The sequence below is a fragment of the Camelina sativa genome, chromosome 13, assembly GCF_000633955.1.
Source record: "Camelina sativa cultivar DH55 chromosome 13, Cs, whole genome shotgun sequence".
Classification (NCBI taxonomy): domain Eukaryota; kingdom Viridiplantae; phylum Streptophyta; class Magnoliopsida; order Brassicales; family Brassicaceae; genus Camelina; species Camelina sativa.
This window is the reverse complement of record NC_025697.1, coordinates 11703338-11714167: the sequence shown is the minus strand read 5'-3', so window position 1 is coordinate 11714167 and position 10830 is coordinate 11703338. Positions and strand designations below refer to the sequence as shown.

Here is a 10830-nt window from a genome sequence, read left to right as displayed (position 1 = left end):
ATATATATATATATATATATATATATATATATATATATATATATATTTTGGGACGCTTGCAAAATTGGACCCCTAACTTGAGTCAATTGCAATGTTAGATCTCTATTTTTCTCTCTCCAACATTTGCCACTTTCTCCCTATTAAATCTTCGGCCATTCATTGTATTCACAAAAATGCCATTATTTCTGATTTATTTGAATTTCTCCCTAAAATATTTATTACATCGATATCTTCATCTTCTTCTTTTATTTACGGTTGTGCCACCACCATCAATTTTCCAACAACCATGAACAACCAAATTTGAAGCTCTTAAAGCTTCAACAACATGAATTTGTAAGCTTAAATAACACCTAATGCTATGAGAATTTCATTTTCTTCCATCTCCTCTCCATTTTAATCCAAGAAAATTTGCAAGTGCATTCATCTTGTTATATGTCATGATTCTTGGATAGTGATTAAATTGGTGTTGGGTTTCTTTCGTGGTGACTAAAGATGACGTCCTCGGTGCTTGACATTGCGAAACAACCACCGATAAGGTTATTTTCCGGTAGATTTCGTGATTTTCCTTAATTTTTTTTGCGAAATTAGACTTCATTTGTTAGTCTACCCGTCATAATATCATGCAAAGTCTACTATGTGGTCAATTTTGCAATAAAAAATTTATCGAATTTCGAGCCCGTAGACTGAAAATCCAGTCTTCTTAATTTCATTTGAAAACAAAAAAATATGGTTCAGACTGCAGTATAATCTTTCCGTCGGATACTTCGTTTGCAGTTTACTAAGGTGTATTTTTACAATTGACCAAATTCTTGACTTTTTAGTTATGACTGCCGGACGAAGTCTTCTTAGGATAATAAAATAGTAGACTTCTATAGTGGCTATTTTTGGGGTTGACAAAAATATAAAAGCATTGACCGTAATATTATTAATATAAAATTAATTAGTTGACTACAAAAGAAGTCTACTAGTTAAAAAATTAAAATGTTGGTCAATCCCAAAAATGACCACGACAGACTGCAAACGAAGTCAACATTCCTGGAGACTTTGTACGTAGTCTAATTGGCAAAAGTCAAACTTGGTCAATTGCAAAACTAACCACAATGAAGTTTACTTTTTCTAGTTGACGGATAGATGAAGTCTACTTGTTAGCTAGAAGCCTACTACAAAGTCAATGGTTTGGTCAATTGCAAAAATAACCAGAGTAGACTGTAATCGAAATTAACCTGTTGAAACTTTCTAAGAAGTCTACTCTGTTATATGTTTTTAATTGCAAAACTGACCAAAAAATTAGCAAAGGAAGACAAAAAAAGAAGTCAACTATCCTAGTAGACTTCATACGATGTCTGCTTTATTAAATTGTAATTGCAAAAATAGATCACACAAAATAGACTTTAAGGGAAGTCTCTTCATAGAGGCTAGTTTATGTCTAAAGTGTTGATATCAACATGAAGTCGTCATAATTTGAAAACCAATTTATTGCAAATTGGTGAATAATTTTTAAAATTTTCTTGTTGTATTCTTTGATATATGTTATGTACTTGCTTCTATATGTTTTTGACATGATTATATATTATAGATATGGAAAAATCAAGTTTTTGGTTTTCTTAGACAGTTAGGTCATTAACTTAGCCTTATTTTGGAAGTCAACATGTTGGAATTTTATGTGAAGTCTGTATAATTGAAAAGTTGACGAATCTGTCTTTTTTTTTCTTTTGTTTCTGCATTCTTATCTCTTTTTCAACTCTACAAGAAGCAATTATTGGTTGGTTTGTTTGGTTTTGTTTGTATTTGGAAAAGTGAAAAAAGAAAGAAACTTTTTAAATGTTTGTGGGAAAAAGGTGAAGATAGGGTAAAGCATGGTTGACCGACCTGAACAATAATAGTCAATATTGGTTATTATCCATTGATTGGTAGTTACCCATATGCGCGCAACGAAAACTGCAGGATTGACCTCAAGGGTTAGAGAGAAAAAGACAGAAAGGTGGAAAAAGATAGCTAATTTGACATACATTCTCTACACCCAAATCATTTCCACAGATGCTCTGCATTATTTAAAAGATAGATATTACACACGAAAGTAAAACAGAGAGCATCAGACCCAAACGACAAAGAAACAAGATCTACTCTGGTACAAATTTTATAATAGTCATAATTTTGTAAAATTTGAAATCTGATAAACACAAATTTTATAATAGAAACAAATATAGGATCCATGTTATTACAAAAAAACCATTACTTTGATAATTATCACACACTGACACAACACATAAAAGAATAAATAAGTTCCAAAACCACTATGTTTTCATCCCCTATGTTTTCTTCTCCACTTCCTGCATGTCCTTGTCTCCTTGAAACATCATCCTCATCGATAAAAGTATCAACCATAACCTGAAATAACATAGCAACAAGTAAATCATATGAACAAATTCATTGTGAAAAAAAGCAACCTGAGTATGTAAACACACAAGCAAGACAATAATTCGTATAAGTTAAAGTGCATAGACTTATGCTATGAGACGTGACACTTGTCAAAGTGGAAAGAGCCAGATTCTATTTCTTTATCCCAAGTGCTAAAGACACTACCGCAGCAGACATCAAAAGGGAGATCAAGGCAATCATCAAAAAAAATTAAGGAATCAAATTTTTTTTTATTACTTTTGAAGTTATGAAATTAAGGAAAGGAAGAACTATACATACGATTGCTGATCAGGTCTGACTCCACCAATAACTCCATTCCCAACGGCTTGGTCAGTAACAGGCTGAGCAAACCTTCTCACCCCTCACACTTGGCAAGAATTTTTTTTCGGTTTTAGAAACTATGGAGAAAACGAAGGTGAGAGAGAGAATTTTTTTTTGGTTTTAGAATCGCTTATTGCCAGAGAGAGAGATGCAGTACGTTGTAGAGGAAGAAATGAAAGTGATTAGGATTAGGGTAAGTGAAAATTAGGTATGTATAACTCGGTTAATTAAAACCGATCGGTTAATTAAAACCGATCGGTTATGTCCCGCCGAACCGGTAACCGAATTACCAAATTAATTTCGCCGATCGGTTTGTTGATCCTCTCACAGATGCTGCTGAAAAGCGAACATCTCGGTTTAATCGGTTCGGTTCTCTCGATTCTGACCAAACGCCCAGGAATTAATAGTTGATGGCATAACAAAGTCAACCACCAATAGTTTACAGAGAAGTCTACTTAAGCAAATCCTAAATCAAATAATTTTAACCTAATCAGCATTTCCTCTCTTAATTTGATTCGTTTATACGTAAATTTGTTTTATTCCAATGCAGGAAGTTTATGTGGTTATTATTTGGTCGTTAGGTTTATCAAATTATTTTTATATTTTTTTAATTAAAATTTAAACTATAATTAAGGAGTAAACATATTTTTATGTCTTCTAGTTTATGTCAATTTGTAATTTACCTTAAAGAAATCTATAGCAGACTTTCTCCGGGTTATATCTGTCATTTCGGCTTCTGTTTTTTGTTTGGTCGTAATAGAGCCAACTGTAATTTCAGTATCCTTAGTGTTCATGTTTCTCAAATATCGAATATGAGGTCTACTATTGCATTCAAGACCAAATAAAGGTATACAAAATGCAATTGTCCCATATATTTTTCATTCTTTCGCAAGGTCCTTTCAGAAAAAATCTGAGACGGTTCCATTTCATAAAACTTGAGGTAATATATCTACTTCACACTTTTGGGCTAATCGTGACAACATGTTAATCCTATATTGTTTTTGATTCACTTATGTCTATGGAAAATGTTGGGACGTATTGACCCAAAAGAGTTGATTTGTAGATATTAACTAAACGAATGTTAACTTTTCTCATGTTTATATGTTTTTTTTCTAAAATTTGAATAGTCTTTTTTTGTGTGTGGTGAATTTGTGTCGTAACCAAAACAAAAATAAAGGAACGAAGAATATAATCATCTAATGGAGTAAATTAAATGAGTAACCATTGACCAATGTAAAATAACCGAAGAGGAAAGCAGTGAAAGACACACAGAGGGGAGCAGAAAGAAAAGTGTGCTGATGTCATAACAAAATGTTTTTATCCCTCATGATTTTAAATCCTAATTTAATCTTATAAAAATAACTGAATAAATCTTTCAATAGTTTTTAAAAAAACATAGGTTTTTTTCTTTAAGGAAGGGGTATTGAACTTGATATTTTAAAGGAATTGGTAGGATTTTAATTTTTTAGAATTTTGAAAGATTTGATTGAGTTTTTAGAAGATTTGATTATTTTTCTGAGTTTTATATATATTTTCTTAAAAATGAAATGTGATTCTATGAAATTTTATTGTTAAACTTTGGGTGATTTTAGAATATTTTATAACACAAAAAAATTTGACTCCTCTAAACTCATCCCCGATCCCTTCATTTTGTGTGAACAATCATGAAAGTAAGGAATTAAAAATGCTTTCTCTGTCATTTGATAGCAGTCATTACAGTGCAAAAGATGTTTAGACGTTACAAGCATGTATATGAGAACTAAACCAGTACACTCACTGTTACAACAACCCCAACTACATTATCAGTGCACCAACTATGGGGTTGAGCAACAGATCGAACATCAAGGTGATTATCAGCCTACGTAGGTAGTTGTGTTGGTATCAGACCATGGTGAGTCCAGAGTCGATGACATGCAGTGTGATGAGTAGCCGAACAAGGCGAGGGACACGCAAGCGGTTCAGCAGCAAGTAGACCAACCAGCTGAGGTCACTCCTGCGGATCCCGAACAAGGCGAGGGACAGAGTCAGTTTCACGCACCAACTCCTTAGGCGAGCTCCAACTCTTTCTTCTACTACTGAGGTACTCCTACCTTTCCTTTGTATATATCATTTCATTCATGCATTGTTTGTGTTGTGATTCTTAAATCCTCCTGCAAATTTTTCTTACACACGAAACTGTGTAATTTAAGTTTGGGGGTGGGTTTGAGATGATGTATATGATGTTGTTTTTTGTGATTCTTCTTTCAAATTTTTTCATCATATCATGTTTGAGTCTGCATCCATCTATTTGCATAGAAAGACCATAAAAATTTGAAAAAAATCGAAAATTTCCACAAAAACAGTATGTTCATGTAGTTTGCACTTGCATATTAGGACTGAGTCTAGTGTTATTCATATAGGATTGTTGTATTTAGCATAGGGGTTGATGATGATTGTAACCTTGGTAGCATGCTGAATTCAATAGGATAGGATCAAGGCCCTTGTTATTAGTTCTTTGATGCATGTTGATTGAAATTGAAATGTAAGACTGAACCAGGCTTTGAATTCTCGAAATAGCATTCTAGTCTTGATTGAAGCATATTTTGAATTGACATCATTCCCTATCTATCTGAACGTAATCCTAACTTGCAATTATCTTGTTATGCATTGAAGTCAAACTCATGGATACCATATACATACTTGGATTGTCTTTCACCTTTTTACCACCCTTGTCAATCCAAGTAGCTGATTCCCATCTTTAGAACAGTTCCCCGCACCCTTAACCAACCGTTCTTTCAAGCCAATTATATTCTTGAGTGTGAGGCCTTTTCCGAGTTGAGCTTGCTAGAAAGTGTTAGGTTTTAACCGACAAGAGTAGGATCCTGTGTAGTTCTAGTTCGCGTTATCCGGACTAGTAGGATTAGGTGAGAACTCGATTTTGGGTATTGGGTATGGATTCATGCAAAAAAGTGAAGAATAAAAAAAGGAAGTAAAAGGTAGAAAGTCTTTAGGAGGGGGATGTGTTTTCAAAGTTTACAAGTCTAGTAAAGGATTTGGATTGAGCAAAGTAAAAAGAGTTATTGGTTCTGGGCATAAAATAAAAAGATTAGAGAAAGAAAAGAAAGTAAAAATGCTTAAGATGTCTAGAGTCCTTAGAAGAAAAGAAAAGGAACCATAGTGATAATAAAGATTTCTCAATCCGCTGGATTGAAAAAAAGTGAAATCCTCTTAAGACTAAGTGTAAAAAGTAGAGGTTCCGAGCAGTTATCGAGAAACATAAAGAAGGTGAAAAAGCAGAGAGAGAGAAGATGATTATTTTCGGCTGACGTGGCACGGGCGAAAAAACAGGCGATTAGGGTTTCATTGATTTTTGGCCAAGGATGCTACCGTCGGCGGCTTCCCCTGGCTCTGTAGCGGTGGTCTCGAAGGGGAGAAGGAGGATGTAGCGAAGGGTGGTTCTAGGGAAGGTTTGGGGGAAGGGTTCTCGGGTGAAAGTCTTAATCAGGGTGTTTCAAAGGAACCAAGAGAGGTTCCATCGACGGTTCCTGTCATAACGGCTCCGGCCGCGACGGTGAAGCGCTCGTTTTTACATGTTGTTCAGAAAAGAGGTTTCACGCAGCAGACGTTTATAGTTTCTGAGATTAATGGTCAAGAGAAGGTCATCGTACCGAAAGAGGTGTTTGCGGGTGCAAAGCCTCTTTGGGAAGATTTCGTACTTGGGAAGTTTCCCAATTCAAAGGCTCCGCATATTGGTAAGATTCACATGATTGTGAACAAGATCTGGCGATTTGGGGATCGGTCTACGTTGATTGATGTTTTACTTGTCAATGAATCTACTGTCAAGTTTTGTATTCGGCATGAGGGTCTGCGGCATAGGGTTCTCACTCGTGGTATGTGGAATATCATGGATCTCCCTATGATAGTTTCAAAGTTAACTCCATTTACGGAGGAGGCTCAACCGGCTATGACATCTGTACCTCTGTGGGTAAAAATAAAGAACATTCCCCCTACAATGTTCACTGACAAGGGTTTGGAGTTTCTTTCAAGTGTGGTGGGGAAGCCTGTTAGGCTACACCAAAAGATAGAGGATTGTACTAGCTTTGAGGAAGCTCAAGTGATGATTGAAGCGGATTTGACAAAGGATCTGCCGAAGGAGTTTTGTTTTGTGGGTGAGGAAGAGGGGGAGTTGGATTTTACAATCAGTTATAGCTACCCTTGGCTTCCTCCACGATGTGGATGTTGTCAGAAATGGGGTCACCTTAGTGCAACTTGTTTATCTGCTGCGGTGGTTGTCGTAGAGCAACAAGATACTGGCTCAAGTGAGGCTCAACATAGCAGCCCTCCCAAATCTCAACTTAAAGATAATGCAGAGACTGCAGTTGTCGAACTTGCAGAACAGTCAGAGTTGGCTCCCGCTGTGGGGGGCACGAATAAGGGTGGTGTACCTCCGGTTAGTGTAGAGAAACCGGGACAAGAGCTTTGGATCACGCCTAAGTCGACTCGAGGGAGTCCTGGGAAAATAAAAGATATGACATTGGTGGCGGGAGTCTCTCTTTTGAAAAACTCCTTCTCTGCTTTGGGGGAAGTTCCGGATGAGAATCAGGATGCACATGCATTAGTCGACTCTAGGTCGACTGTTGTGGTTGCTCAAACTACAGTCAAGCCCCAGGAGACTGATAAACCGCAAGTTTCGCAGAACTCACAGGGGGAGGTCCCTATGTGTACTTATCTCCTTCGAGGGACAAAAACGGCTCAGAAAACAGTATCTACTCTTCCTACTAATTCGACTAGGGACCAACCTAGGATTCCGGGTAGGAAGCCACACTCCAAACCTTAATGCCAGGGTTTTCTTGGAATGTTCGTGGTTTAAATAAGACGTCTAAACATTCCGTTATCAAAGAATGGTTTGCTAGGAGTAATTTTCAGTTTGGTTGCTTGTTGGAGACTAGGGTGAAGGAATCAAAAGCAGAGAAGCTGGGGAGGAAGTTGTTTCCCGGTTGGTCAGTGTTGACAAATTATGAACATAGTAGCAGGGGGCGCATTTGGGTGTTCTGGAAGGAGAATGTAAGGGTTGATCCTTTCTTTAAAAGCGAACAGCTCATTACTTGCTCTATTAAGTTGGATAATCTAGAGGAGGAGTTCTTTTGCTCTTTCGTGTATGCTCTCCACACAGAGGAGGCACGGAAGCAGTTGTGGCAAGAGATAAGGGATCACTATGCATCTCCTTTATTTCGTAATAAACCTTGGGTTATATTGGGAGATTTCAATGAAACACTTGATATGGCTGAGCACTCTCGTGTTGATGATAGTCCGATGATCACAGCGGGCATGCGGGACTTTCAAGCAGTGATTAACTCCTGTTCTTTAGCGGACATGACCTTCCATGGTCCTCTGTTTACTTGGTGCAATAAGAGGGAAAATGATTTGATCCTTAAGAAACTAGATCGTGTGATGGTGAGCGTTGCGTGGGGGAATGTTTTCTCGCAGAGTTATACTGTGTTTGAGGCAGGCGGCTGTTCAGATCATCTCTACTGTCGACTCATGGTCTGTAGGGAGGCTGCTCCGTTTACCAAACGGCGGCCTTTCAAATTTGTGAATGCTTTGACTGAAATGGAGGAGTTTAGGCCTTTAGTGGCTGACTACTGGAACAACACAGAACCTCTGTTTTTGTCAACTTCCACTCTGTTTCGTTTCTCGAAGAAGTTAAAAGGGCTCAAACCCCGTCTACGCAGTCTGGCTAAGATGCGAATGGGGAATCTTGTTAAGAATACTAAAGCGGCTCTGGACACTTTGTGCCGTAAGCAACAAGCCAACTTGCTGCAGCCTTCAGTGCAGGCTATGGAGGAGGAGAATGAGGCTTATCGGCGTTGGGATTTCCTGGCAGGGTTGGAGGAAAAATATCTCAAGCAGAAGTCCAAGTTGCATTGGCTACAGGTGGGAGATCGAAACAATAAAACGTTTTATAGAGCAGCACAGGTGAGGGAAGCACAAAATAATATTCGGGAAGTGCAAGGTCTTGATGGTCGGGTTGCTGTCACGGCTGAGGACATCAAAGCTGAGGCTGAGCGACATTTTAGTGAGTTCTTACAGTATATTCCTTCTGATTTTGAGGGTGTTACGGAGGAAGGGATGGCGAGTTTGATGCCTTATCGTTGCACTGAAGGGGATTGTCTTGCCCTTACTAAAGAAGTGTCGGGTGAAGAAATAAGGAGAGTGTTGTTTGCTATGCCTTCTGATAAGTCCCCTGGACCTGATGGATACACAGTGGAGTTTTACAAAGAAACTTGGCCGTTAATTGGAAGGGAGTTTGTCTTAGCGGTTCAGTCCTTCTTTGCAAAAGGTTTCTTGCCAAAGGGGGTTAACGCTACTATACTTGCACTCATTCCCTAATCATTAGAAGCAAGGCAAATGAAAGATTATAGGCCTATATCTTGTTGCAATGTGCTATATAAGGTGATCTCCAAAGTTTTAGCCAATAGGCTGAAGCGTGTGCTGCCCAAGTTTATTTCCAGTAATCAGTCAGCGTTTGTTCAAGATAGGTTGTTGATTGAGAATGTGTTGTTGGCAACAGAGTTGGTCAAAGACTACCACAAGGACTCTATCTCTAGTCGATGTGCAATCAAGATTGATATTTCCAAAGCTTTCGACTCGGTTCAGTGGTCGTTTCTCGCTAAAACACTCTCTGCTATGCAGTTTCCGCCACTATTTATTCACTGGTTGATGCTCTGTGTATCTACAGCTTCTTTTTCAGTACAAGTGAATGGTGAACTTGCAGGCTATTTTCGAAGCTCTAGAGGCCTCCGTCAGGGTTGCTCGTTATCGCCGTATTTGTTTGTCATCTGCATGGATGTCCTTTCAAAAATGCTTGATAAGGCGGCTGGAGAGCGGTTGATCGGTTACCATCCACGGTGTCGTCAGCTAGGTCTCACGCATTTGAGTTTTGCAGATGATCTTATGGTTCTAACGGACGGTAAGCTGCGATCTATGACGGGTATTCTTGATGTTTTTGCAGAGTTTGCTCTGATGTCAGGGTTGAAGATCAGTATGGAGAAATCCACAATCTATTTGGCTGGGGAGTCAGTTATACCAGAGGCTCAAATCCCATTTGACGTCGGTCGTCTGCCGGTTCGATATCTAGGCTTGCCGTTGGTCACAAAACAACTAACACTTGCCGACTGCTCTCCCTTGCTGGAACAGCTTCGGAAGCGGATAGGTTCGTGGACAGCACGTCATCTCTCTTATGCGGGACGGTTCAACTTGATATCCTCGGTGCTCTGGAGTGTTTGTAACTTTTGGCTAGGTGCTTACTGTCTACCTAAAAAATGTTTGGAGACTATTGACTCCATGTGCTCGGGATTCCTCTGGTCCGGGGTTGATTTGAATCCTAAGAAAGCTAAGGTGTCGTGGGAGGCAGTTTGTAAGCCGAAAGCTGAGGGGGGACTTGGTCTGAGATCTCTACGTGAAGCCAATATTGTGAGTTATTTGAAGTTAATCTGGCGTGTGGTCTCGAGGGGTAACTCTTTGTGGGTTCAGTGGGTTCATTCAAACTTACTAAAGCAGGCTTCTTTTTGGTCAGTGAAGGATACCACCATTCTTAGCTCGTGGATATGGAAAAAGCTGCTTAAATACAGGTGTTTGGTACGATAGCTGGTCGAACATGGGATATCTCTTGGAGGCAGTGGGGGAGAGAGGGATTATTGACTTGGGGATATCTAGGCAGAGCAAATTAGCGGAAGCATGGGATCACCGTCGTCGGAGACGACATCGGGGGGATCAGCTCAATGAGGTTGAACAGATCCTGTACCAACTAAGGGATGTACGCTCATTAGGAGAGGATAAATTTCTATGGCGGGGTAAGAATGATGTTTTTCGATCCAAGTTTTCCACATCGGATACGTGGAACCATATTAGAACCACAGCGAGTACGGTAGCCTGGCATAAGGGGGTTTGGTTCACTCACTGTACACCAAAGTTTTCCTTCTGTGTGTGGCTCGCCGTCCAAGACCGTCTATCCACTGGTGCTCGTATGATTATGTGGAATGGTGGGGCTGCGGGAATGTGTTCTTTCTGCAACTCGAGTTTAGAGACGCGTGACCATCTCTTCTTCTCATG

General features: G+C 39.1%; 1 long non-coding RNA gene across 1 annotated transcript; it reads right to left on the bottom strand.

Annotated features, from left to right (window-relative positions):
* Positions 2127–2873, bottom strand: LOC104736479. The gene is made up of 2 exons (XR_759579.2): positions 2698–2873; positions 2127–2388 (listed from the first exon to the last, which is right to left on the bottom strand). It is a non-coding gene; the product is annotated as an uncharacterized LOC104736479 (long non-coding RNA).